The sequence below is a fragment of the Schistocerca nitens genome, chromosome 10 (assembly GCF_023898315.1).
Source record: "Schistocerca nitens isolate TAMUIC-IGC-003100 chromosome 10, iqSchNite1.1, whole genome shotgun sequence".
Classification (NCBI taxonomy): Eukaryota; Metazoa; Arthropoda; class Insecta; order Orthoptera; family Acrididae; genus Schistocerca; species Schistocerca nitens.
The window spans coordinates 32,848,634-32,876,378 of record NC_064623.1 but is presented as its reverse complement, the minus strand read 5'-3'; the positions used below and the strand labels follow the sequence as shown (position 1 = coordinate 32,876,378).

General features: G+C 46.3%; 1 pseudogene; it reads left to right on the top strand.

The window, feature by feature from the left end:
* Window positions 1-17,271: 17,271 nt before the first annotated feature.
* LOC126210997 (5S ribosomal RNA) lies at window positions 17,272-17,389 on the top strand (annotated as a pseudogene).
* Window positions 17,390-27,745: the final 10,356 nt, after the last annotated feature.

The window sequence follows — 27,745 nt, the reverse complement described above, 5'->3', positions numbered from 1 at the left end:
GATGAAATATTAAGGTTTCTGCAAGATGATTCAGTGAGATGAGCGGCATCGTATAGGTTTGACTGTACAGATGGTATAAATAACGATTTCAATAATGATAATATGTGCTTAACAAGTGAAACTGATACCGAAACGAGTCCCAGCTATGTAGTTCATCATATTTGTAGGGCAGGGAGCCAGAAATCTCGGCTCCATTGAAACGTAGTAAAGGCCAATCGTTGTCCAAGGATCGTGTATTAAACATAATTATGTACATGGAAGATCATCCACAGCATAGGAATAACGCAACTATGAATAGATTTCGAATAATTCCACAGCAGTATGACCGTGTTCTGCATAAGAAAAAGGACAAATATTCAGGGGAGAACAAGAAGCACTTTTTACAAAAACTGATCTCCGCGCGTTTCAAGGATTCTTGATAAAATTTATGGGAAGTCCATGATAGTTACCTACTACGTTATGCAAATCAAATTGTGTGTGACGTAGATTACAGTGATTTCAAGGGAAGTAGTAGACGGTAGCATAACTTGAAACAGTGCTATAGAATTGGAAGACATAAGAAAAGACATTTCAAACGAAGTGTCCACTTGACATGCACAGCAAACTGTGGAATCGACCTGAAAATTTGTAGATGATTATTCTATCCTTCAGTAAGGAATTTGTTTGGAGAAGAAATGCATTTAAAAGGAATCCAGGAAATTAGAGGTACTAAGAGAGTTGTGTCAAAGTCGAGTAAAATCAATGCCTCAATACATTAGTATACAATTATACCAATTGTTTAACTTGATGGTAAATCGGCTAGAAAGTTATTTATTGTGCTGCGACAAGCTGAAGGTGCTCTGCTCCCTACGACTCTTTCTCGTGTTTGTGATCTCGCAAGGGCAGTAGGATATATTTATGTCACAGAAAGCAAGAATGGAATAGCGGCATAAGAAAACTACAGCTATGGTAAGAGCAGTGGTTTGGGCCAATCGCTGGTCCATATAACTTGTTTTTGCTTGATTCCTCGTCTCCAGATAAAAATCATGCTCCTTTAGAGCAAACTATTCCTCCCAAAAAATGTGTGACATTGCATTTCAAAAATGGTTCAAATGGCTCTGAGCACTATGGGACTCAACTGCTGTGGTCATCAGTCCCCTAGAACTTAGAACTACTTAAACCTAACTAACCTAAGGACATCACACACATCCATGCCCGAGGCAGGATTCGAACCTGCGACCGTAGCAGTCGCACGGTTCCGGACTGCGCGCCTAGAACCGCGAGACCACCGCGGCCGGCCATTGCATTTCACACCACCTGGAACCACTGTGTAAATTCGACCTCTGGATGTTTGCTTTTTGCACATATATAAACCATATTATAGCACTTGTAACCTACCCCTCACTTATCGACCTTAATGACAGTGAAAAATTAAACTGTGTGTACCTAATGGAAATTTGGGAAAAGCAATCGTCACCGAAGTTAATTTGTCGGTAAAGAGGGAGGAAAGGGTTACATCTCAATGAAAGGAAAAATGCAAATGAAACTGGTGGAAATTAATTTTGAAAAGGGGTAAAGTTAATAAAGAAAGTAAATGTGCGGCCGTTACGTTAACAATTAACTAGCGGTAATTAGATATTTGAGATTTGGGGGAAATTACGGTCACCAGTCCTAAGGACAATTACTATAGTAACTGAAAAAGAAAGGTTATTACACATATAATTAGCACTAGAAGCGTGGCAACTGAAGGTTGACATGTGTAGTGTGAAAACTGAAGGTTTGTCAGAAGTAATAAATTTCGCTACACTCTGACTTAATTTAGCAAAAGAATTAATAAAACCGGAAAATCGAAAGTTAATTTAGTGACTGAAGTTAATAGTGAGCTTTCTTTCTGAAGCACATCGAAATTCAGTAAAATACGGTTAGTCTTGGACTACCTCAACAATCATTTCAAAAGCTACTTGAATCTACGCAATGTAGAAATAAGAGATATAGCTTTGAACTTGAATTAAATGATTCTGAACAATTAACAATAGTAAAATTTAGTATGTACCAAGCTGAGCTGCAGTCACAGGTAAGCTAAAATATGGTAACAAAACTCGCACTCTTAATTTGTGCTTGTGTAATCTAAGTAATGTAGCCAGCTATGAATACTTTAACTGAACTTTGAAATTAAAGTAGTGAAATGGAATGATTGTACTTTAATGCTGGCGTCTGAATTTCAACGACACTCGGGTTCATTCCGGAAAAGGAAGGGACCCTGCTTGGTAATGCAATTGGGACAGTGAGCAACAAACGTTCATGCTAAGTTGCTGTAATTTTGTGATGCAACAATTTTAAAAGTTTGAAAAGCTGAGGTCTGCCATACAGTTCTAAAACTTTACGTGCTTCCAGTCTTCCTTGTTGGTTGATTGAAGGTTTGTGATGCACTGCGTAGGATCCTACGGTCTTGGCGTGCATCCGTGCGTCGCTGCGGTCCGCTCCCAGGTCGACGGGCACGTGCACCTTCCGCCGACCACTGGCGACAACATCGATGTACTGTGGAGACCTCACGCCCCACGTGTTGAGCAATTCGGCGGTACGTCCACCCGGCCTCCCGCATGCCCACTATATGCCCTAGCTCAAAGTCCGTCAACTGCACATATGGTTCACGTCCACGCTGTCGCGGCATGCTACCAGTGTTAAAGACTGCGATGGAGCTCCGTATGCCACGGCAAACTGGCTGACACTGACGGCGGCGGTGCACAAATGCTGCGCAGCTAGCGCCATTCGACGGCCAACACCGCGGTTCCTGGTGTGTCCGCTGTGCCGTGCGTGTGATCATTGCTTGTACAGCCCTCTCGCAGTGTCCGGAGCAAGTATGGTGGGTCTGACACACCGGTGTCAATGTGTTCTTTTTTCCATTTCCAGGAGTGTAGTTTCAGAATGTTGTTGTGGTCTTCAGTCCAGAGACTGGTTTGATGCAGCTCTCCATGCTACTCTATCCTGTGCAAGCTTCTTCATTTCCCAGTACCTACCGCAACATACAGCCTTCTGAATCTGCTTGGTGTATTCACCTCTTGATCTCCCTATACGATTTTTACCCTCCACGCTCCCCTCCAGTACTAAATTGGTGATCCCTTGATGCCCCAGAATATGTCCTACCAAGCGATCCCTTCTTCTAGTCAAGTTGTGCCACAAACTCCTCTTCTCCCCAATTCTGTTCAATACCTCCTCATTAGTTATGTGATCTACCCATCTCCAGCATTCTTCCGTAGCACCACATTTCGAAACCTACTCTCTTCTTGTCTAAACTATTTATCGACCACGTTTCACTTACATACATGGCTACACTCCATACAAATAATTCCAGAAACGGCTTCCTGACATTTAAATCTATACTCGATGTTAACAAATTTCTCTTCTTCAGGAACGCTTTCCTCGCCATTGCCAGTCTACATTTTATATCCTCTCTACTTCGAACATCATCAGTTATTTTGCTCCCCAAATAGAAAAACTCCTTTAGTACTTTAAGCGTCTCATTTCCTAATCTAATTCCCTCAGCATCACCCAACTTAATTCGACTACATTCCATTATCCTTGTTTTGCTTTTGTTGATGTTCATCTTATATCCTCCTTTCAAGACACTGTGTTTTGTTGAAGAGCGAGATCGTCACAAACTGACCAAACGCTTTGGTCCACCTGTGGTTCTCATGCAAGCAGATATTCGGCTCTGCATCATTTGATAGAGTTTTTGGATGTCAACCTGAGCCGTATGGTGCCAAAATCTCTCCCTGTCCATAGAGCTCCAAGCGTTGTCAGTTAGGGAGAGATCCGGCCACTTTACTGGCCGAGGTGGGGCTTGGCAAGCACGGAGCCTAGCAGTAGAAACTCTCGCCTCCTGCGGGCGGTCATTATCTTGCTAAAATGTGAGCCCAAGATAGCTTGCCACGATGGGCAATAAAACGGGACGTAGATAATCATCGACGTACCACTGTGCCGCGGATGACAACCACAGTGGTCCTGCTATGAACAAAATGGTAACTCAGACCACCAATCATAGTTGTTGGGCCGTATGGCGGGCGACAAGCAGCTTGGTACCCCAACACAGTCCGGGGCGTCTGCAGACTAGTCGTCGGCATGGAATCTCATTGACTGGAGTAGTGCTGTCTTCAGTGATGAGTTCCGCTGGTTTCGTGCTTGCCAAACCCTACCTTGCCCAGCGAGGTCACCGATCTATACCTATTTTAGAATGTTCGGCATCCAATAACTCCGTCAATCAATGGCAAACCGAATTACTGCTCGCATAATGGCCAGAGGTGGACCAACGATTTATTGACTTGCTCACTTTATGAAACTGTAATCATTTGTTTGTCTGTACCTATATATCACATCTCATCCATCGATTTCCATCCCATTCGTAAAAATTCCTCCGTGGCGTTTCGTTCTTTTTAATTTTATTTTTAGAGATTTTTGCGCAGAATATTTTAGTGACAGTAGACCAGGAGCTGCGTTATATGTTGCCCCCTCTTTAGCCCTTTTTTTCACATCGTTCCATGCCTCTGTCACGAGGAAACGTCTCACGCCAAAACTACAGCCCCCAAATTAGTTTTATGTCGCTGAGTGTAGGATCTCACCTTTAACTATCTATGCAGAAACAAGTACTATAGCCCCACAACTTTTTCGCTCAGAAATTGCTAAAAATTCGGAGCTCTCGCCGAACACTGGCCACGCGCATGACTGGAGTACACCAGAGGCAGCAACCATGAATGCCGAGGCAACAGAAAAGGTTGAAGAAGACGTATACAGGTCTCAAGGACCAATCCCTCCCCAACAGTAGAATGCACCAAGAAGAACGGGCTCTGCCAACTCGCACGTACGAAACAGTCGTTAAACGACAACCCAACAGCCAATCATAGCAGATTCAACGAACTCCTACGCCAAATTGAGCGCCCTGAAGAAGAACAGAGAATTGGAGGAGAGAGGCTAAAACGCCGGTCTGTTTTCACTGTGGATGCCCTGGACACATTGTATGTTACTGCAGAAAAAAGATGTGAGTTTTGCACTTCACCGGATCTAAACCAAGACAACAGTTCTATTCACGCGAGTTAATGGCAGACAAGTCTACCGCCACACCATGGACGAGGTCGCTTTCCAACACGGTGTAGCTGTTCCGTGTCGCCGTTCAGAAGTGCGGGGTGGTTTACACTGAAGCGCCAAAGATACTGGTATAGGCATGCGTACCGGTATTCAAATACAGGCGTATGTAAACAGGCAGTAATACAGCTCTGCAGTCGGCAACGCCCAAATAAGACAACAGGTGTCTGGTGCTGTTGTTAGATCGGTTACTGCTGCTAAAATGGCGGCTTATCAAGATTCAGGTGACTTTGAAAGCGGTATTATTGTCTGCGCACGAGCGATGGCACACAGCATCTCCGAGCTAGCGAGGTGGGGATTTTCCCTTACGACCATTTCACGAGTGTACCGTGAATATCAGGAATCCGGTGAAACATCAAATCTCCAACATCGTCGTAACCGGGAAAAGATCTTGTAAGAACGGGACCAACGACGACAGAAGAGAACCGTTCAACGTGACCGTAGTGCTACCTTTCCGAAAATTGCTGCAGATTTCAATGCTGGCTCATCAACAAGTGTCACAGTGCGAACCGTTCAGCGAAACATCATCGATATGGGCTTTCGATGACTGCACGACACAAAGCTTTATGCCTCGCCTGGGCCCGTTAACACCGACATTCGACTGTTGATGACTGAAAATATGTTGGGCGAGTCTTGTTTCAGATTGTATCGAGCTGATGGACATGTACGGGTATGGAGACAACCTCATGAATCCATGGAGCCTGCATGTCAGCAGGGGACTGTTCAAGCTGGTGGAGGCTCTGTAATGGTATGGGGCGTGTGCCAGTTAGAGTGATATGGGACCCCTGATACGCCTAGATACGACTCTGATAGGTGAGACTTAAGTCAGTATCCTGTCTGATCAGCTGCATCCATTCATGTCCATTGTGCATTCAACGGACTTGGGCAATTCCAGCAGGACAACAAGACAATCCAGTCGTCCAGAATTGCTACACAGTGGTTCCAGCAACATTCTTCTGAGTTTAAACACTTCCGCTGGCCACCAAACTCCCCAGACATAAACATTATTGAGCATATCTGGGTTGCCTTCCAACCTGCTGTTCAGAACAGATCTCCACCCTCTAGTATTCTTACGGATTTATAGACAGCCCTGCAGGATTCATGGTGTCAGTTCCCTCCAGCATTACTTGAGACGTTTGTCGAGTCCATGCCACGTCGTGCTGCGGCACTTCTGCGTGCTCGCGGGGGCCCTACGCGATATTAGGCCAGTGTAGCAGTTTCTTTGGCTCTTCAGTGTAACTGACGTGCAGCTGCTTAGAGAGGTCCAGTGTGCGCTGTAATTATCATATGGCAGCGAAACTTGGGACATGTGTTAATTTGTTAATGCGGAATTCATTAACGCTGGAAAAAATAAGATCAAATTTTTGCTATCAGGTGCAAGTCTGGCGCTGCGATTGTAAGGTATATGCAAGGAAATGTTTCCATATAGAACCCCAAAAAGAAAAGTGACACAAATGAAAGCAATGGCAATTTTTAGTTTTTCTCACTAAAAAATACGAGGGAAGTGCCCCAACCTGCACGAAATTTTGTCCACTTCAGCGCTGTTTGGCACATTCATCTATAATGTAAGCTGAATATAAGTTCTGATATAGTTAATTATTTACTTATTACAATTTCTGTGTTTTCACAGTGCCTGTAAGTGACATTACAATGTTTCCCAGACGTGCATGCATGTCTGACGGAACAGACACTGTTCTGACGATTACAAGTGTTGTAAGTATTACGAAATTTCGTGCGTTGCAGCGTACTAAGTAAAAAAATGGAAATTTTTACTATAAAGAAATTTAGTACTGAATCCCTTTTCTCGACAGAAACTACTCCTACATTACACAAGCCCATTTATGATTCTATGTTTCGGAAACCTCTGTTCCTAAAATTTTAACTAGCTGACGCTCTTTATTAAACTGTTTTAATCCCGTCCGGATAGCCGCGTGGTCTAACGCGCTGCTTCCCGAGCAGGAAGGAGCGCCTGGTACCCGGCACGAATCCGCCCAGCTGATTGGTGTCGAGGTCCGGTGAGCCGGCCAGCCTGTGGATGGTTCTTAAGGCGGTTTTCCTTCTGCCTCGGCGAATGCGAGTTGGTTCCCCTTATTCCGCCTCAGTTACACTATGTCGGCCATTGCTGCGCAAACACTGTCTGCACGTATGCGTACACCATAATTACGCAAAAATTTGGGGTTACACTCGTCTGGTGTGAGACGTTCCCTGGGGGTCCACTGGGGGCCGAACGGCACAATAACCCTGGGTTCGGTGTGGGGCGGCGGTGGGGTGGGTGGACTGCTGTGGCCTGTTGTGGGGTTGTGAACCACTGAGGGCTACGGCGGTACGAAGCCTCTCCGTCGTTCCTAGGTCCCCGGTTTAATACACAATGCAGAATACACAAACTGTATGAATTTTCATAATTTACGATTTTGTATTTTACATTTTTCTAATATAACAATTACAACTTTTTTCATCTTTTATTTTAATTTAGGTACTAATTTTGAGCGCTTGCTAATAAAATTGGAGAGGAATTCCGCCTTATGCAAGACAACTTTTTTGTTTTATTTTCACCCAGGCATGTTTCAACGCTTTTTGTTATCTTCAGTGAGTTTGATTATTTTTCTTCCGCAAAATTCCTACATGTTGAGGAATGCCTCGTCTCAGTGATACATGTCTTAACTCAGTACAGTATCCAAACAAATGTAAAAACACTTGGCAATAATGGTTCATTTCAAAAATATAAGTAATTCGTAGCAAAAGTTTCTTTAAAGGTTAGCATGTGACAGTTTTACAAAAGGAAAATAAACAAACCCACTGATGATAGCACAAAGAGCGCTGATTCATGTCTGGGTGAAAACAAAACGGCAAAGGTGTCTCGCATAAAGCGGAATTCTTCTCCAGTAATGAGCGATCTTATTATCTTGACCGTAATGTAACTGACCCTAACAGATTTTCATGGCTTACCTGTGGAAACGAAAAGTCGGTACCGCCCGAAGTCATGAACATAAATATGTAGTCCAGCAGTAAATCAGCTAAATAGAAAGAAAGCTTTCCGCAGTGCAATGCTAGGAGATGCAACTATTCTAAACAGATATTGTTTCCAGAATGAGATTTTCACTCTGCACCAGAATGTGCTCTGATATGAAACTTCCTGGCAGATTAAAACTTTGTGCTGCACCGAGACTCGAACTCGGGACCTTTACCTTTCGCGGGCAAGTGCTCTACCAACTGGGCTACCGAAGCACGACTCACCGCCCCTCCTCACAGCTTTACTTCTCCCAGTACCTCGTCTCCTACCTTCCAAGGAAGTTTCATATCAGCGCACACTCCGCTGCAGAGCGAAAATCTCATTCTGGAAACGTCCCCCAGGCTGTGGCTAAGCCATGTTTCCGCAATATCCTTTCTTTCAGGAGTGCTACTTCTCCAAGGTTCGCAGGAGAGCTTCTGTAAAGTTTGGAAGGTAGGAGACGAGATACTGGCAGACGTAAAGCTGTGAGGACGGGGCTTGAGTCGTGCTCCGGTAGCTCAGATGGCCAGTCGGCTCTCAGCCGTGGCAGCGTGCGGACGGCCCCGCGCGCCGGCCAGTGCTCCGCTGCAGGGGTTTTGTTTACTTCCGCGTCGTAGCTTTAAGGCTTGTGTCCGTCCACCGTGAACAACATGTCGAGCGCTTACCGCCGTGCGACCCTTAAAGTTTCCTTCCCAGCTGAACATGCGCGACCTCGTGCACATGAAGTTGAAACGTTCATACGTGAAGAAGTTCGTTTAGATCCTAACCACGTTATCGGAATCCATTTTTCGATCACGAGTAGTGTCGTTTATATTAAAATGACAAACACCGAGGTGTGTGAAGATGTTATTCGCCGCCATGCCAATGGACTTAAGTTCAAATACTCTGATGGTCACGTCGGAGCTGTAACACTTGAACTCGCCGAGTACGGTCAACGCACGATTAGGGTGTTTGAACTACCTTTTGAAGTGCCGAAGGACGAAGTTGTCTCTGCGTTACAACCATACGGTAACGTCATCGGTTACGTAGAGGAAAAATGGCAAACCTTCACGACCTACCATGTCCTTAATGGTGTGCGTCAGGTCAAAATTGAACTGAAAAAACATATTCCATCATACCTGACCATTGGCGGGGTGCGAGCCATTGTCATGTACGACGGCCAACCCCGAACATGTGCGGGTTGTGGACAAGAAGGCCACGTCCGATCCGCCTGCATGCGACGCCGCCTGATCCAGACGCCGGTCGGCGAGGAAGCGTCCCCAGCAGTGATGACTCAGATCCCTGTCACATACGCTAAGGTTGCCCAGGAAGGTAGCACGTCTACACAGAGTCTTCCTGCTCCGTTGACGTCGTCTGATCAGGTAGATGCAACCGCTCCTGAGATTCCTTCTGAGGTGCCCCAGACGCTAGATCCTAACCTGCCGAATCATCGCTGCACCGTGACTGAAAATGCTACTGAGATGGACGTTGATCCGGGAGTGGTACCTACTTCTGCTTTCCTTCAGACTGGTCCGGAGTCAGACGAAAACCACCCGCAATCGGACTCTGAACGACCTGTTCGAAAACAAGGGTCGACACGAAAGAGAAAGAAACGTAGCCGTACACCCCCTGATGAATCCATTCTACGGATGGATACCAGGGATGCAGACCCGAAGATGGACGACAAACCGCTCTTTGATGACCAAAAGTCTGATGCGAAAGACCCGCCACAGGCGACCACTGGCAACGAACACCCCTCCTTACTGACGCCGTCGCCCCCACAGGTCGACGTTGAAGAGAGCCTATCCGATGAGACGAATACTACGTCTCCTCTCCACGTGGATGACGTGCACAGCCGATGCCCTACCGCAGTATCAGTCTCCTGGGCAGACGACGTGGAGATCGAAGGGACTGGGGTGGACGCTGCTGATGATGGGGCACCCCCATCGGTTGCGCCCGCGCCCGCAAACTCTCCACAATAGCAGCCTCTTCAGCGGACCGGCAAGATCGACGACCTCTCGCTCCTGAAGAAGAAGCCCCACCTGTGCCTGTGGGACTCCAACACCAGCATTATCGTGTCGCAACGATTAACCTCGCGACCATTCGTGCGCCCCACAAACTAGCGCTGCTCCGCGATATGATTTATGATGCGGACATAGATATTGCGCTTTTTCAGGAAGTGCATGTCGCCGATTTTTCACCACCACATGGCTTCACGGTGCATCTTTCTCCCGCTTCGGACACCGGTAGTGGTGTTGCCATCATCTTACGCGAAGGTCTTCCTGCCGAAGATGTCCTATACCTCCCCAGCGGCAGAGGTATGGCCCTTACTCTCTTTGGTGTACGCATCGTCAACATTTATGCGCCGTCGGGCTCCAGCTACCGTCGTGAACGCAATGCCTTCTTCGCGAATGAAGTCACACCCCTTTTTGTGGGACCACACGATGACTGGGTCATGGGTGGAGACTTCAACTGCACCCAGCGACCTCAGGATCAATTGCCGCGTCACTCACCATGCGCAGCTCTGGAAACAGTCGTCACGCGGCTACAATTTGTCGACACGTGGAGACATGTTCACGGTGATCTTTTGGGCTTTACGTACTACACTGCGCACTCCTCTAGCCGAATGGATCGCATCTACATCTCGCGATCCCTAATTCAACACACTCGACAGGCTGAAATCTGGCCTGTTGCTTTCTCAGACCATGAAGCTTACTTCTGTGATGTTGTTCTCACACGACAGGCAGTATGGCACGGACGTGGTTTATGGAAACTGAACACGGCACTTCTTAATTCACCTGACTGTCGACTTCTAATAGAAGACACTTGGATTACATGTAATAGACGCCGACCCACGTATCCGTCTACCATATCCTGGTGGATCCAGTGTGCAAAACCTGCTCTTCGAAAAACTTTAATCCGGTATGGCAAAGATGTTGTCGCCTGGAGGAAGAGCACTGTGGACTTTAACTACAGGATCCTACGAGAATGCTCCACGATGCCAGCCTCCCCTGAGCGCCATACAAGGATGAACCAAGCTAAGGCCCAAATCTCCAATTTCATGCGACGGCATTTGGAAGGAGCGATAGTACGATCTCGTACTGCTGATCGCATGCCTCATGAACATCCGTCGATGTACCATATCATCCAAGAACGACAAAATCGACGCCGAAAATTGATTCACGTCCTAACGGATCAAGAAGGGCGTCGCTACGTAACCCAATCTGCAATAGGGAATGTGCTTCACGCCCACTACCGGCAGCTCTACGCCGCAATTCCACATTCCCCAGAGTTGATCGAGGAAGTCTCACAGCTCAACTTCGGTGGTATCCCAGGAGATGCGGCGATTGACTTGATGTCGGAGGTGACTGGTGAGGAAGTCCGCGATGCGATCCGGGCAGGAACCATCAATCGCTCCCCAGGACCCGACGGTCTTCCCCTCGAATTTTATCGCACCTTCCGTGATTTGTTAGAGTCCACCTTCACCTCCATCTGTCGGGAACTGATGTCCCCGGAAGTACCCGTGCCGGACGCTTTCATGGAAGGAATTATTATTCCTGTACATAAACCGCACGGTGGCAACAATATCAGTGATTATCGGCCCCTCACCCTCCTTAACAGTGATATGAAAATCTTCACTCGCCTTTTGGCAGCACGCCTTAAAAACGTTGCCCGATATGTTGTGTCGCCAGACCAAGCATCTTTGGGAGGAGATCATAATATTCGCACGGCTTTATGCCGCTACAGGGATATGATCGCCGTTACCCAGGCACAACGCCTCTCTGGGGCACTTGCGTCTTTGGACTTTAGTCAAGCTTTTGATAGGGTTGACCATTCGTTCCTTACGGCCGTTCTCCACCATACGGGTTTCCCAGTCGCCGTTATCACAGTAGTGATGCGCCTTCTGCGGGATGCCTCATCCAGGATTATGTACAATGGCAGACTCACTCCACCGATAACAATAGGTCGATCTGTACGTCAAGGTTGCCCTCTATCAGCAATTTTGTACGCCTTTTCCTTGGAATCCTTGCTATGTGGACTAAGACAACGTTTGGTAGGGTTGTCCATAGGTCGCTACCGATTCTGTTGCACGGCCTATGCTGACGATGTAGTCATCTGTTTACGTAACGCCGACGAAGTTCGAGCTGTTTTGACGTGGGTAGCGACTTATGGTGAGGCGTCGGGTAGCTCTTTAAACGTACGTAAGTCACAAGTTATGTTCATTGGCACGGGACTTCCCGTGGAGTGCGTTACACCTCTCACCATCGTTGATACCATTCGTTGCTTGGGAATAGATTTTTCATCTGATCTCCGGCGTTCAGCCACCATCAACTGCCGACGCCTCCTTTTAATGATCAGAGCAGGTCTTATGGACCATCGCCTTCGATCCCTAGATATTCTCCAACGAGCTCGATATGTCAATACATATATCGCATCCCGAGTTCCCCATGTAGCGCAAGTTCTACCTTTCCCGCTTACTGTGGCACGTCGCATGTTGGCAGCGATGGCAACTTTCGTCAGCTCTGAGATGTTGTTCAAAGTTAACTATACAACCCTTACTCTTCCCCGTGAACGAGGTGGGATAGGTCTGTTTCACGTGCCGGATAGAGCTCGCGCCCTATTTATCAGCTCCCAGATGACGGTATGGACACGTTGCCCAACGAGCCTCACTGGTCTCCTCCTGTCGGCATACTCGCCGGTCTCACTGTCAGCCCCAGTGATGATATCGGATGTTCCGGCCCAGTTCCATTATATCCGGTACTTCTTTCTGGAACTCAGTTATCTACGCCTCACCTTACCAAGACAGCTTTTACTCAAGACAAAGGCAGTATACAATGTCCTCCAATTAGGTCGTCCACCTAACCCGATTGAACAAAAGTTCCCCCAGGTTGACTGGCTTCATGTATGGCGCGCGGTGTTCGCCTGTTACCTTGACACGAATGTTCAATCTGTCTGGTACCTAACTGTCAATGGTAAGCAAATCAACCAATTTCGCCTTCATCGTATCCACCTCGCCCAATCACCTCTATGCTCCACGTGTGGAGTGCCAGACAATGATGAACATCGGTTTGTTTGCGGACCGGCGGCGGAGGTTTGGCACTTGGTTCGACGTATTGTGGCTTTTCTAACGCGGGACATTCCGGATCGGATTACTCCCCTTTCATTATTATTTCCGGAACGTGAATATTTTCCTCGGCCAAAGACCAATGCTGTGAATTGGATTCGCGGACATGCCATTCACTACTTGTTTGGACAAACTGTAGACTCTGTACTCGATTTTTGGACGTACCTCAATGACCGTCATTATGTCGTTGTCCGTCACCCAAAATACAGACAATTTTTCTCGAACTTCCTTGGGAGTGCTTTCCACGAGCCGCCTCGCAGCTGGAATGTGTTAAGCGAAGAGAGAAGAAGGTTTCCTGTTTGAACCAATGAACATTTCTGAACAATTGAACGGAACACATCAATTTCGAGAAGACGTGACTCAACATATTACCAGCGGGGCGCAGAAGGCCTCTGATCAATTACACACACACAAAAAAATAAATAAAAAATAATATATATATATATATATATATATATATATATATATATATATATATATATATATATATAAAACAAAAAAAATTCAGAAAAAAAGGAAGATTTTGTTTTGTTTGTAAGGATAGCCCTAACCTTGATTTCCCATATTTCCCCTGGTATATAGGCAGCTCTCTGGGATAGGTTTAGTCAGGAGCCAACGCCTGAAGTGGCCCAGATTTTTTTGTTCTAGGATTAAAAGTGGCGGTGGCACTTGTTTTTTTTTTAGTTCCATTAAAAAAAAAAAAAAAAGAGATGGTAGAGCACTTGCCCGCGAGAGGATAAGGTCCCAAGTTCGAGTCTCGGTCCGGCACACAGTTTTAATCTGCCAGGAAGTTTCAGATATTGCTTCCATTCTAAGCAAATGTGTTCCGCACATTGTTAATCGGCAACACATCTAACCAGAGAAATAAAACTTTGCGAGCAGACGGTGTAGAGTTTGAGTTTGCTGAATGACTGAAACGAGAGTACCGTTTTTTAAAAACCGTACTGTGAATTATGAAACTCGTGCTTACTATGATCTTTACGAAAATTAATTCTTATTAAAAAATGATTCTGCTGTGGAATTAATTATTGAAATGGTAAAGGAGTGGTAAATCAATATCTACCGAGAGAAAACCATGTGAACTGGTGACTCGGACTTTTATCATCTATGAACAATGAAACTAACTACCGAAACCGGCAAAGAAATATTCGACTAAAATTTTCTATTCTCCAAACACATCATAAATTACGCGCAAGCAAGCAGCGCAGCAACAACAGTATCTTCATTTCCCCAATTAATCTTTACCATATCATATTTCCAAAATTCACCATTCTCAGTATCTTCAAGCTCAGTAGCATGACCAACGTCCGAACTCCCTAGCTTTCGTTAGTACGCTACAGCGACGAAGACCTACTAGCAACCAAAGATCACATTGCTTGCACTGAGAACTTCGATGGCGTAACATATCCACTACTGAAAACTTCTGTTTGAAAAATATCTAGTATACAGACATCGAATGAAAATAGAAATCACTTTTCTTGAACACCGAAAATTACCTAGAATACTTAGTGTATTGCTGTTATTTGGGCCATCAATAAGTTTCTGCCGTATTTACCACTCGTCTATATCTGCAGCTATAAACATAATCCACAAACTACAATACAGTGTATGAAAAAGATAGCACCACTAGTCATTTCCTTTCCTGTTTCACTCGCAAACTCACGCCCCAACATCGTGCAGCCCGCCTCCAGTGGTGTCGCGTGAATGGAGGGACGAATGGAGACGTGTCGTCTTCAGCGATGAGAGTCGCTTCTGCCTTGGTGCCAATGATGGTCGTATGCGTGTTTGGCGCCGTGCAGGTGAGCGCCACAATCAGGACTGCATACGACCGAGGCACACAGGGCCAACACCCGGCATCACGGTGTGGGGAGCGATCTCCTACACTGGCCGTACACCACTGGTGATCGTCGAGGGGACACTGAATAGTGCACGGTACATCCAAACCGTCATCGAACCCATCGTTCTACCATTCCTAGACCGGCAAGGGAACTTGCTGTTCCAACAGGACAATGCACGTCCGCATGTATCCTGTGCCACCCAACGTGCTCTAGAAGGTGTAAGTCAACTACCCTGGCCAGCAAGATCTCCGGATCTGTCCCCCATTGAGCATGTTTGGGACTGGATGAAGCGTCGTCTCACGCGGTCTGCACGTCCAGCACGAACGCTGGTCCAACTGAGGCGCCAGGTGGAAATGGCATGGCAAGCCGTTCCACAGGACTACATCCAGCATCTCTACGATCGTCTCCATGGGAGAATAGCAGCCTGCATTGCTGCGAAAGGTGGATATACACTGTACTAGTGCCGACATTGTGCATGCTCTGTTGCCTGTGTCTATGTGCCTGTGGTTCTGTCAGTGTGATCATGTGATGTATCTGACCCCAGGAATGTGTCAATAAAGTTTCCCCTTCCTGGGACAATGAATTCACGGTGTTCTTATTTCAATTTCCAGGAGTGTATTTTTGAAGTGAACGTTTCCTTCCGAAGACGCCCAAAATCGCAAAATCCGTACTATAATTAGAAAAAAAATATAAATTTGACTGTAAGACCAAAGTGCTGCATATAGCCTTACACAGAATAAAAGAAGGAAAATATTGGTGTATCACATTTTGCGATACGTTTGTTGGTTCGCTCATAATTAAAGTGTAAATTCGAGTGTCCATAATAAAAAATCCTATAGTAAGAGGAGTCGTCAGGAACCTCATCTGATCAGTTTAAACAAATAAAAATAAAATAAAAACAAATGATGTATACATAACATAATTATGTAATACACATATCGGTAATAGTACGAAGAACAATATCCAGTCTAGACGAACTCCGATGCAGAGGCGCTGAGTCAAGCTGGTCGAGCCGCGAGCTGTATTGCTGCATGAGCTAAGACCGCAGAGACCAGAGTGACACCTGAGTTGCTTTGCTCAACGCTCTGGCTAGAGTCGAGAACGGTGGGGTGAGCGTTGAGCGGGCGAGTTCCGAGGGTGTGGGGAGTGGTGAACGGCCACCAGTCACCCGCTCCGAGACAAATCATCCGTTCTCTTGCGAGCAGGTTGTTGCAAGTAGTTCTTATGTTCTCCGCTAGGAGGCTCTCTGTCCTGTTGCTCGCATCAACTGCCCAGAGGGCAGGACGTGCGACTGAAACGATCGCCGACGGAGTGCGATGCTAAGTTAAGCTGCGCCAGACACTGCACGCGGCAGAGGAAGCACAGAGACGGCACGGCATATGTGAAACACAAAATCCAATGGGGCACTGCCCAATGCAGGCAGCCAAGGCAGAAGCAGGGCAGAGGCCGGCGCTGGCTGTGTTGTGTGGCGTGCACTGTGCTCTGACCAGCAGAGGCCCCGCTGATATGCTCTCTCTCTCTCTCTGTCTCTCTCTCTCTCTGCTGTGTGAAACGTTTGGAGCTACCATTCTTTTTTTCCGAATCACTGATTGTTCACTCCTTTGAAAGATTCAACTCTATGAATCAGTTCAGGAGCGGATCCCCCATCTCTATGCCAAACCCCACCTCGGCCAGCAAAGTGGCCGGATCTCCCTCCATAACAGAGAAAGTTTGGAGCTTTATGCACAGGTAGAGAATTTGGCACAATATGGCTCAGGTCGACATCCAAAAACTAACAAATGATGCAGAGCCGAATATCTGCTTGCATAAGAACCTGAGGTGGACCAACGCGTTATTGACTTGGACAGTTTGTGACGATCTCGCTCTTCAACAGAACACCCAGTTTTTCTGCAACTATAATCATTTGTTTTGGTAGTACACGTACACCACGTCTACCTTTTCCCGTCCCTTTCGGATAATTCGTTCATGGTGCGTCGTTTCTTCTTGTCCGACAGTAACCTAAGTACAACTTCGGACGCCAATAGGCACTGCACATTGTCGCCTAGGCAACAGAGTGCTACAGAATTGTCTTTGACAAGTAACGGGCAACACATCGGCATTTCCATGTAAATGGCGTCGCCTTGAACTACCAAGAAGCACCACCAGCTGGCGTTCAACGTTCGCACAACTTCTCGTATTGGTGCACTTCTATTTAAACAATTTTTAATGAGCTGCACTATTTATTTGGCAATGGCCTTGCCACAGTGGATACACCGGTTCCCTTGAGATCACCGAAGTTAAGCGCTGTCGGGCGTGGTCGGCACTTGGATGGGTGCCCATCCAGGCCGCCATGCGCTGTTGCCATTTTTCGGGGTGCACTCAGCCTCGTGATGCCAATTGAGGAGCTACTCGACCGAATAGTAGCGGCTCCGGTCAAGAATACTATCATCACGACCGGGAGGGCGGTGTGTTGACCCCATTCCCCTCCTATCCGCATCCTATACTGAGGATGACACGGCGGTCGGATGGTTCCGGTAGGCTACTCGTGGCCTGAAGACGGATTGAGTGCACTATTTATTTAAACAGCAGCACTTGTATAATGATATACATATAACTCTTCTGTTAGTTATTTACTTGATCTGCATGTCATAAATATTTTTACGTAAAGTAAGGTCGCACTGGCAGCAGCTGACGTAACGCAGCACACTGGTGCGCTTTCGAGCACTATTTAACACGTGGAAGGGCAGGTACTACCGCCAGTTATCGTCTTCACGACGAGCAGCTGCCCAACATATCGCCAGTTCCAGCAAATGGGTAAAACATCACGCCTTCTTTAGTTTAATCTTTGTACATTTTATGCAAGACCGACTTCCTTAAATACCATGCACTGTTATAATCTTTACAGCGCAGTCAGTCTGAAGAAGGCCTACTGTATGTAACTACACCGGTCATTTTACAATGAAGCGCCAAAGAAACTGGTATAGACATGCATATTGAAATAGAGAGATATGTAAACAGGCAACATACGGCACTGCGGTCGGCGACGACTGTATAAGACAACAAGTTTCTGGCGCAGTTGCTAGATCGGTTGCTGCTGCTACAATGGCAGGTTATCAAGATTCAAGTGAGTTTGAACGTGGTGTTGTGGTCGGCGCACGAGCGGTGGGACACAGCGTCTCCGAGACAGCGATGAAGTGGGGATTTTTCCGTACAACCACTTCACTACTGTACCGTGAATATCACGAATCCGTTAAACATCGGTTTGTTGCTGGATTCTCGAACATATTCTCAGTTCGAATATAATGCATTTCCTTGAAACAGAGAAGTTGCTGTCCATGCATCAGCACGGCTTTAGAAAGCATCGCTGCTGCGAAACGAAACTCTCCCTTTTTTCACATCACATCTTGCGAACCATGGATGAAGGGTATCAGGCGGATGCCATATTCCTTGAGTTCCGGAAAGCGTTTGACTCGGTGCCCCACTGCAGACTCTTAACTAAGGTACGAGCATATGGGATTGGGTTCCAAGTATGTGAGTGGCTCGAAGACTTCTTAAGTAATAGAACCCAGTACGTTGTCCTCGATGGTGAGTGTTCATCAGAGGTGAGGGTATCATCTGGAGTGCCCCAGGGAAGTGTGGTAGGTCCGCTGTTTTTTTTTTTTTTTTTTCTATCTACATAAATGATCTTCTGGATAGGGTGGATAGCAATGTGCGGCTGTTTGCTGATGATGCTGTGGTGTACGGGAAGGTGTCGTCATTGAGTGACTGTAGGAGGATACAAAATGTCTTGAACAGGATTTGTGACTGGTGTAAAGAATGGCAGCTAACTCTAAATATAGATAAATGTAAATTAATGCAGATGAATAGGAAAAAGACTCCCGTAATGTTTGAATACTCCATTAGTAGTGTAGCGCTTGACACAGTCACGTCGATTAAATATCTGGGCGTATCATTGAAGAGCGATATGAAGTGGGACAAGCATGTAATGGCAGTTGTGGGGACGGCGGATATCCGTCTTCGGTTCATTGGTAGAATTTTGGGAAGATGTGGTTCATCTGTAAAGGAGACCGCTTACAAAACGCTAATACGACCTATTCTTCAGTACTGCTCGAGCGTTTGGGATTCCTATCAGGTCGGATTGAGGGAGGACATAGAAGCAATTCAGAGGCGGGCTGCTAGATTTGTTACTGGTAGGTTTGATCATCACGCGAGTGTTACGGAAATGCTTCAGGAACTCGGGTGGGAGTCTCTAGAGGAAAGGAGGCGTTCTTTTCGTGAATCGCTACTGAGGAAATTTAGAGAACCAGCATTTGAGGATGACTGCACTACAATTTTACTGCCGCCAACTTACATTTCGCGGCACAAAGATAAGAGAGATTAGGGCTCGTACAGAGGCATTTAGGCAGTCATTTTTCCCTCGTTCTGTTTGGGAGTGGAACACGGAGAGAAGATGCTAGTTGTGGTACGAGGTACCCTCCGCCACGGACTGTATGGTGGATTGGGGAGTATGTATGTAGATGCAGATGTTGTCTTGCAAACGTCCCCATCTGTTGACTCAGGGATCGAGACGTGGCTGCACGATCCGTTACAGCCGTGCGGATAAGATGGCTGTCATCTCGACTGCTAGTGATACGAGGCCGTTTGGATCCAGCACGACGTTCCGTATTACCCTCCTGAACCCACCGATTCCATATTCTGCTAACAGTCATTGAATCTCGACCAACGCGAGCAGCAATGTCGCGATACGGTATACCGCAATCGCGATAGGCTACAATCCGACCTTTATCAAAGTCGGAAACGTGATGGTACCCATTTCTCCTCCTTACACGAGTCATCACAACAACGTTTCACCAGGCAACGCCAGTCAACTGCCGTTTGTGTATGAGAAATCGGTTGGAAACTTCCTCATGTCAGCACGTTGTAGGTGTCACCACCGGCGCCAACCTTGTGTGAACGCTCTGAAAAGCTAATCATTTGCATATGACAGCATCTTCTTCCTGTCGGTTAAATTTCGCGTCTGTAGCACGTCATCTTCGTCGTGTAGCAATTTTAATGGCCAGTAGTGTATCCCTGAATACGCATGCCTATACCAGTTTCTTTGGGGCTTCACTGTATTTCGTTAGCGTCTGTTCCTGACCGAGTGCCATTTGCAGCACTTTTACGCCTGGCTCGACGAACAGCAGACCGCGTTGTCAGCAACGTCTCGCTGTCAGCCGTCAGCACGTAGCGGTGCGAGCGGAAGAAAGCCACGCGCCGGTGGCGGCGGATAGAGCAATGGCCGCCGGCTCGGCCGACGAACTTACTAACACGGCTGGCACCAGTGAACATCTCTTCTCTTATTGCCGTACGTCAGACCACTATTACACACACACTAACTCCACAATAGCACACCGAACGGTTTTATACTCGCGATTTCGCGCACTTAAAACTTGTTTTCTTCTTCTTGTCAGTGGCGGCTGGCGTGTAAGAGCATATGAACATCAAAAATGGCTCTGATCACTATGGGACTTAACATCTGTGGTCATCAGTCCCCTAGAACTTAGAACTGCTTAAACCTAACTAACCTAAGGACATCACACACATCCATGCCCTAGGCGGGATTCGAACCTGCGACGGTAGCGGTCGCACGGTTCCAAATTGTAGCTCCTAGAACCGCTCGGTCACTCCGGCCGGCTAGTGGTGTAAGGAGTGCAATGATTGAGAAGACGAGTTAGCAAACTCAGGGCATAATAGTCTCTATGCTTATCGGGACATATCTATGGTAACTGTTTATAGGCAAATGTTTAGCATACAAGCATTCATCGCCGGTTCCAGACGACGCGACATTTTGTACGAAAGTCCTTGGACAACAGGATCACCATAATCAAGAATGACGAGTATAAATTGGTGAATTATATGGCACTTCAAAAAATACATCAGAGGTCTGAGAAATGCGTGTTAATTTCACAAAATTATCACAGAACGTACAAAAAATGAAATTTTATGTAAATTGCCTGAACATATTCTTGCCGAGAAGATATAGCTACTTCATAGATTTCCATACAGTTTCACTGATTTTGTTTGCTGGTATTACAGAACCAAACGTAAATCATTCGAATAACCTGCCTGTCGGCAGAAACCTCGCAGTTACCCCTAATCCCTCGCCTACATCTACACGACACTCGGCAACCCACACTTAAGTGCCTGACAGAGGGTTCACCGAACCACTACACTGTATTTCTCTTCTGTTTCACTTTTCGAACAGTCATGGGAGAAACCAACACTTAAATCTTTCTGTAAGAGCTCTGATTTCTCTCATTTTGTTATGATGATCATTTCTCCCTACGTAGGCGGGCGCCAACAAAATATTTACACATTCGCAGGAGAAAGATGGTATTGAAATTTCCTGAGAAAAGCTTGCTGCGACGAAAGATGCCTTCGTGTCAATGATTGCCACCGTAACTCGCCTGTGATATGCGGGGTTCTCTCTCCCTTATTTCTCGATGATACAAAACAAGCTGCCCTTCTTTGAACTTTTTCCATGTCCTCTGTCAGTCCTTTCGGGTGAGGATCCTACTTTTCTTCTCTTCCTCAGAATCTCGAGCTCCAGGAAGCTGACGCTCCGGTAATGTGCAAACGCTTAGTGATCGTCCTCACTGTTCCGCAAGATTACAGCTCGCGGCGTGCTTGTTTTCGGAGAAAAATCGGGGTGCTCTCCAATCTGCAGTGGCCGACGCATCCTACATGCTTGTTTCCGTGACGCTTTTCTCCTGCTGCGAGGCTCTTCTGCAGCTTGTGAGCGGTTCACAACAAAGGCTAGCGGGACACGCCGTCCTTCACGGTCGGTCTGTATTGTCCTCGTCCCACGCTCCGAAGGGGCTGGACAGCGCGAGTAGACAGTCAAGCGGGTCCTCTTACCTGTGGGGCAGGCGCACCTCGGCAGCGACACGCTACACTGTTTCACTCACTACAACTATACAGGCTGTTACAAAAAGGTACGGCCAAACTTTCAGGAAACATTCCTCACACACAAATAAAGAAAATATGTTATGTGGACATGTGTCCGGAAACGCCTACTTTCCATGTTAGATCTCATTTTATTGCTTCTCTTCAAATCACATTAATCATGGAATGGAAACACACAGCAACAGAACGTACCAGCGTGACTTCAAACACTTTGTTACAGGAAATGTTCAAAATGTCCTCTGTTAGCGAGGATACATGCATCCACCCTCCGTCGCATGGAATCCCTGATGCGCTGATGCAGCCCTGGAGAATGGCGTATTGTATCACAGCCGTCCACAATACGAGCTCGAAGAGTCTCTACATTTGGTACCGGGGTTGCGTAGACAAGAGCTTTCAAATGCCCCCATAAATGAAAGTCAAGAGAGTTGAGGTCAGGAGAGCGTGGAGGCCATGGAATTGGTCCGCCTCTACCAATCCATCGGTCACCGAATCTGTTGTTGAGAAGCGTACGAACACTTCGACTGAAATGTGCAGGAGCTCCATCGTGCATGAACCACATGTTGTGTTGTACTTGTAAAGGCACATGTTCTAGCAGCACAGGTAGAGTATCCCGTATGAAATCATGATAACGTGCTCCATTGAGCGTAGGTGGAAGAAACTAAAATCAGCTCTAACATGGAAATTAAGCGTTTCCGGACACATGTCCACATAATAACTTTTCTTTATTTGTGTGTGAGGAATGTTTCCTGAAAGTTTGGCCGTACCTTTTTGTAACACCCTGTATAGTGTGAGGCAGCTAAGGAATTATTCCAGGATGAATAAATGCATTCTAGATTTGAAGCAACATGGTTGGAAATGTCAGCGGCCTTACTTGCGATAATTACGAGGGTAATCCCAAAAGTAGCGTCTGCTATTTTTTTTTTATAAGTACATAGACCTGTTTATTTCTACAATGGTTTATACAAGTTTACAGCTTGAACACTTAGCTATTTTTCGACATAATGACCATTTCTGTCGATGCATTTTTGTAGACGCTGTGGCAGTTTTTGTATGCCCATGTCATACCATCTCGCCGCCATGCTGTTCAGAAAGTTATGAACCTCTTCTTTCACCTCGTTGTCGGAACTGATTCGCTGGGACCACAATTAACGCTGACAGGTACTGTGTGACTGTGGAAAAACTCAAACGGGCAATTCAGAATCGGAGAAGGGTAATGTTGAGCAAGGGCGTACACATTTTCCATGACAACGATCGCCCACACATCGCTCGGCAAACCGTTGCCCTCCTGGAACAGTTTCAGTGGAACATAATCACACACCCACCCTATAGTCCTCACTTGGCGCCCATTGACTATCACCTGTTCCCTAGGTTAAAAGAACATTTGGACTCCGACGACGAGTTGAAAGAAGAGGTTCATAACTTTCTGAACAGCATGGCGGCGAGCTGGTATGACATGGGCATACAAAAACTGCCACAGCGTCTACAAAAATGCATCGACAGAAATGGTCATTATGTCGAAAAATAGCTAAATGTTCAAGCTGTAAACTGGTGTAAACCATTGTAGAAATAAACAGGTCTATGTACTTACAAAAAAATAGGAGACCTTAGTTATGGGATTACCCTCGTACTTAGAAACAGTCACTATCGCAAAATATCACTTATTTACACTGAAGAGCCAAAGAAACTGGTACACCTGCATAATATCGTGTAGGGCCCCCGGGAGCACGCAGAAGTGCCGCAACGTGACGTAGCATGGACTCGACTAATGTCTGAAATAGTGCTGGAAGGAATGGACACCGTGAATCCTGCACGGCTGTCCTTAAATCCGTAAGAGTACAAGGGGTTGGGGATCTCTTCTGAACAGCACATTGCAAGGCGCCATGTCATCTTTGGGGAGTTTGGTGGCCAGCGGAAGTGTTTAAACTCCTGCAGCCACTCTGTCCTGCTGGAATTGCCTAAGTCCGCCGGAATGCACAATGGATATAAACGGGTGCCAGTGATCAGACTGGATACTTAAGTACGTGTCACCTGGCAGAGTGGGGTTTAGACGTATCAGGGGTCCCACATCATTCCAACTGCACACGCCCCACACCATTACAGAGCCTTCACCAGCTTGAGCAGTCCTCTGCTGACATACGAGAATCCATGAATACGTGAGCTTGTCTCCATACCCGTACACGTCCATCCGCTCGATACAATTTGAAACGAGACTCGTCATTCCATGCAACATGCTCCCTGTCATCAACAGTCCAATGTCGGTGTTGACGGGTCCAGGCGAGGCATAAAGCTTTGTGTTGGGCAGTCATCAAGGGTACAGAAGTGGGCCTTCGGCTCCGAAAGTCCATATCGATGATGTTTCGGTGAATGGTCGCACGCTGACAATTGTTGGTGGCCCAGCATTAAAATCTGCAGCAGTTTACGGAAAGGTTGCACTTCTTTCGCCGGCCGCTGTGGCCGAGCGGTTCCAGGCGCCTCAGTCCGGAACCGCGCTGCTGCTACGGTCGCAGTTTCGAATCCTGCCTCGGGCATGGATGTGTGTGTTGCCTTTAGGTTGGTTAGGTTTAAGTAGTTTAGGGGATTGATGATCTCAGGTATTAAGTCCCATAGTGCTTAGAGCCATTTGAATTTTGCACTTCTTTCACGCTGAACGATTCTTTTCAGTCGTCGTTGGACCCGTTCTTGCAGCATCATTGTCTCACCTCCAACTGCGCAACGCTGGGCGCTGTTAACAGCCAACTGCCCAACACTACAATGGCGAATATTACAACAATGCCATCCAGCCACAGACTGCACACAGCACAGCCAGTGATTTTCATACAGAGCGCTACATGGCGTTACCAATGTAAAAACCTAAACAGCCTACTTACACAAGTATCAGAGTGTGAACCACTCAACAAAACATCATCGATATGGGCTTTTCAGAGCAGAAAGCCCACTTGATGACTGCTCGACACAAAACTTTGCGCCTCGCCTGGGCCTGTCATCACCGACATTGGACTGCTGATGACTGGAAACATGTTGCCTGATCAGACGAGTCTCATTTCAAATTGTATCGAGCGGACGGATGTGTACAGGTATGGAGACAACCTGCATGTCGGCACGGGACTGGTCAAGATCGTGGAGGCTCTGTAATGGTGTGGGGCGTGTGCAGTTGGTGTGATATGGGACCTCTTATACGTCTAGGTACGTCTCTGACAGGTGACACGTACGTAAGCATCCTGCCTGATGACCTGCATCCATTCACGTCCATTGTGCATTCCGCCGGACTTGGGCAATTCCAGAAGGACAACGGGACACCCCACATGTCCAGAATTGCTACTGAGTGGCTCCAGGAACACTTCCGCTGGCCACCAAACTCCCCAGACATGAAAATATTGAACACATCTGGGATGCCTTGCAATGTGCTGTTCAGAAGAGATCTCCACCCCATCGTAATGTTACGGAATTATGTGCAGTCCTGCAGAATTCATGTTGTCAATTCCCTGCAGCACTACTTCAGACTTTAGTGGAGTCCACGCCATGTGCTGCGGCACTTATCCGTGCTCGCGGGTTCCCTACACGATATTAGGCAGGTGTACCAGTTTCTCTGGCTCTTCAGTGTACAATCAATGTATAGTATGACAACTGCCAAGAATTCAGAAAGAGAACAAACGTTTTAGTGACTGGATGGACAGTTCATCATCTTGTGAAAAAAAAATGAGTGCCACCAGGAAGTTCAGATCATAGCTCGTCCACTTCACAGTCCAACACCGTGACCAATTAACCGCTGCTGTTCATGTGCCCTCATTATTGTACTTGTTATGCTTGGATATTTCACTGTTTCTATTTCACTTTTTTTGTCACAGTTCAGTACACCTTCTTCCTGTTTTCACACATGATCTATGTTCAGTTTTTGACGGGCTATCCATTGGGACATCTTTCCACTAAATCTGGGGATGGTGCGATGGGGATTTTTCCCTTGCTAATAATGCGACCTGGCACGAAAATCAAAAAAAGTAGTCACACAGAACATATAAATTTAGCACAACGAAATGAACTGAGGGCCTGCATATCCAACATGTGTATAATTTATCTCAGAGGAGTAATCACAGCCTACATCTTCAATTATTTGTTGGATGTATTCCAGTGTCGTCGTGCTCTGCAGTTTTTACTTTGTACATTACCTTCTAGTGCAATCGAAGTTATTCGCTGATGTCTTATTTTCTATCATCCTGTCCGTTCTTCTTGTCAGTACTTTCAATATGTTCCTTCATTCGACGACTCTGTATGGAACCTCCTCATTCCACCTAATTTTCAGCATTCTACTTTAGCGCCACATCTCAAATGCTTCCATACTCGTCTGTTCTTGTTTTCCCTAAGTCCATGTTTCGCTACCCCACACAAGGCTGTGCCCCAAGCGTACAAACTCATAAGTTACTTTATTTGATCTTAAGTCTTTCAGATTTTGACTGTGGATTCACCATCTCTTCCATATCAACTCCAATTTCTTCTTCAATCAAGTAATAAAAGAATTCCTTTCCGTCATAGAGTCCTTCCACTTATCCTTTAGATGTACACGTTCTCTTTTTTACGTTTAGCCGGCCGTGGTGGCCGTGCGGTTCTAGGCGCTTCAGTCTGGAACCGCGTGACCGCTACGGTCGCAGGTTCGAATCCTGCCTCGGGTATGGGTGTGTGTGATGTCCTTAGGTTAGTTAGGTTTAAGTAGTTCTAGGGTACTGATGACCTCAGAAGTTAAGTCCCATAGTGCTCAGAGCCATTTCTTTCTTTCGTCGACCAATGAATTATTTCTTCTGTTTCTCTGAGGTTACTTTCCTAATACCTAATTTTGTCTTTCCAACATCTGTTACTGAAATTATAGAACTGTCCACTCCTCTTCAACTACACTCCCTGCTCTGGTATTTCTTATCGCAGTAACCACATCTTTAGAGAGCTTCAAACACATCTGATCATTCCTCTGTACTTTAGTATCTCATTTCTCTCCACACTGAGTTTTCTGTACAATTGTCCTCTTCATCATTACTAAATTGTGATCATAGTCCATATCCACTCATTTTGGAATCTCTGCCTGACCATGATGTAATCTAATTAAAATCTTTCCGTATCTCCCAGCCTTTTCGTAGTACTTGCACACCTCTTCCTCTTGTGATTGTTGGACAGAGTATTCGCTCTTACTAGCTGAAATTTATTGCCGATCTCAATTAGTCTTCCTCCTCTCTCATTCTTATACCAAGCCCGTATTCTCCCATAGTTCTCTCTTCTACTCCTTCCCCTACACAGCATTCCAGTTCCCCTTCACTATTAGATTTTTGGCTCCCTTTACGTACTGAATTACCCATTCAGTATCGTTATATAATTTCTGTCTTCATCTCCTGCTTGCTACGTCTGCACACATACCTAAAGTATTGTTGTCAGTGATGGTTTTCTGTCGATTGTGTTCAGAACAGTACTATCGCTGAACTGTTCGCAGTAGCTCACTCTTCGCCCTATCTATCTAATCGTAATGAATCCTCCCCTTTATACCATTTTCTGCTGCTGTTGATATTACCCTAGATTCGTCTGACCAGAAATCCTTCTCTTCTTTCCCTTAAACTTCACTGACGCCGACTATATCTACACTGAGTTGTCAACTCCCTCTTCAGATTTTCTAGTTCCCTAAAACGTTCAAATTCCTGAAATCGCACGCCCCAATTCCTGGAATCTTACCCTGCCGTTTGTTGTTGCATCTATTTCTCATGCTCACCTCCTCCTCGCCAGTCTCATCCTGGAGATTCAAAT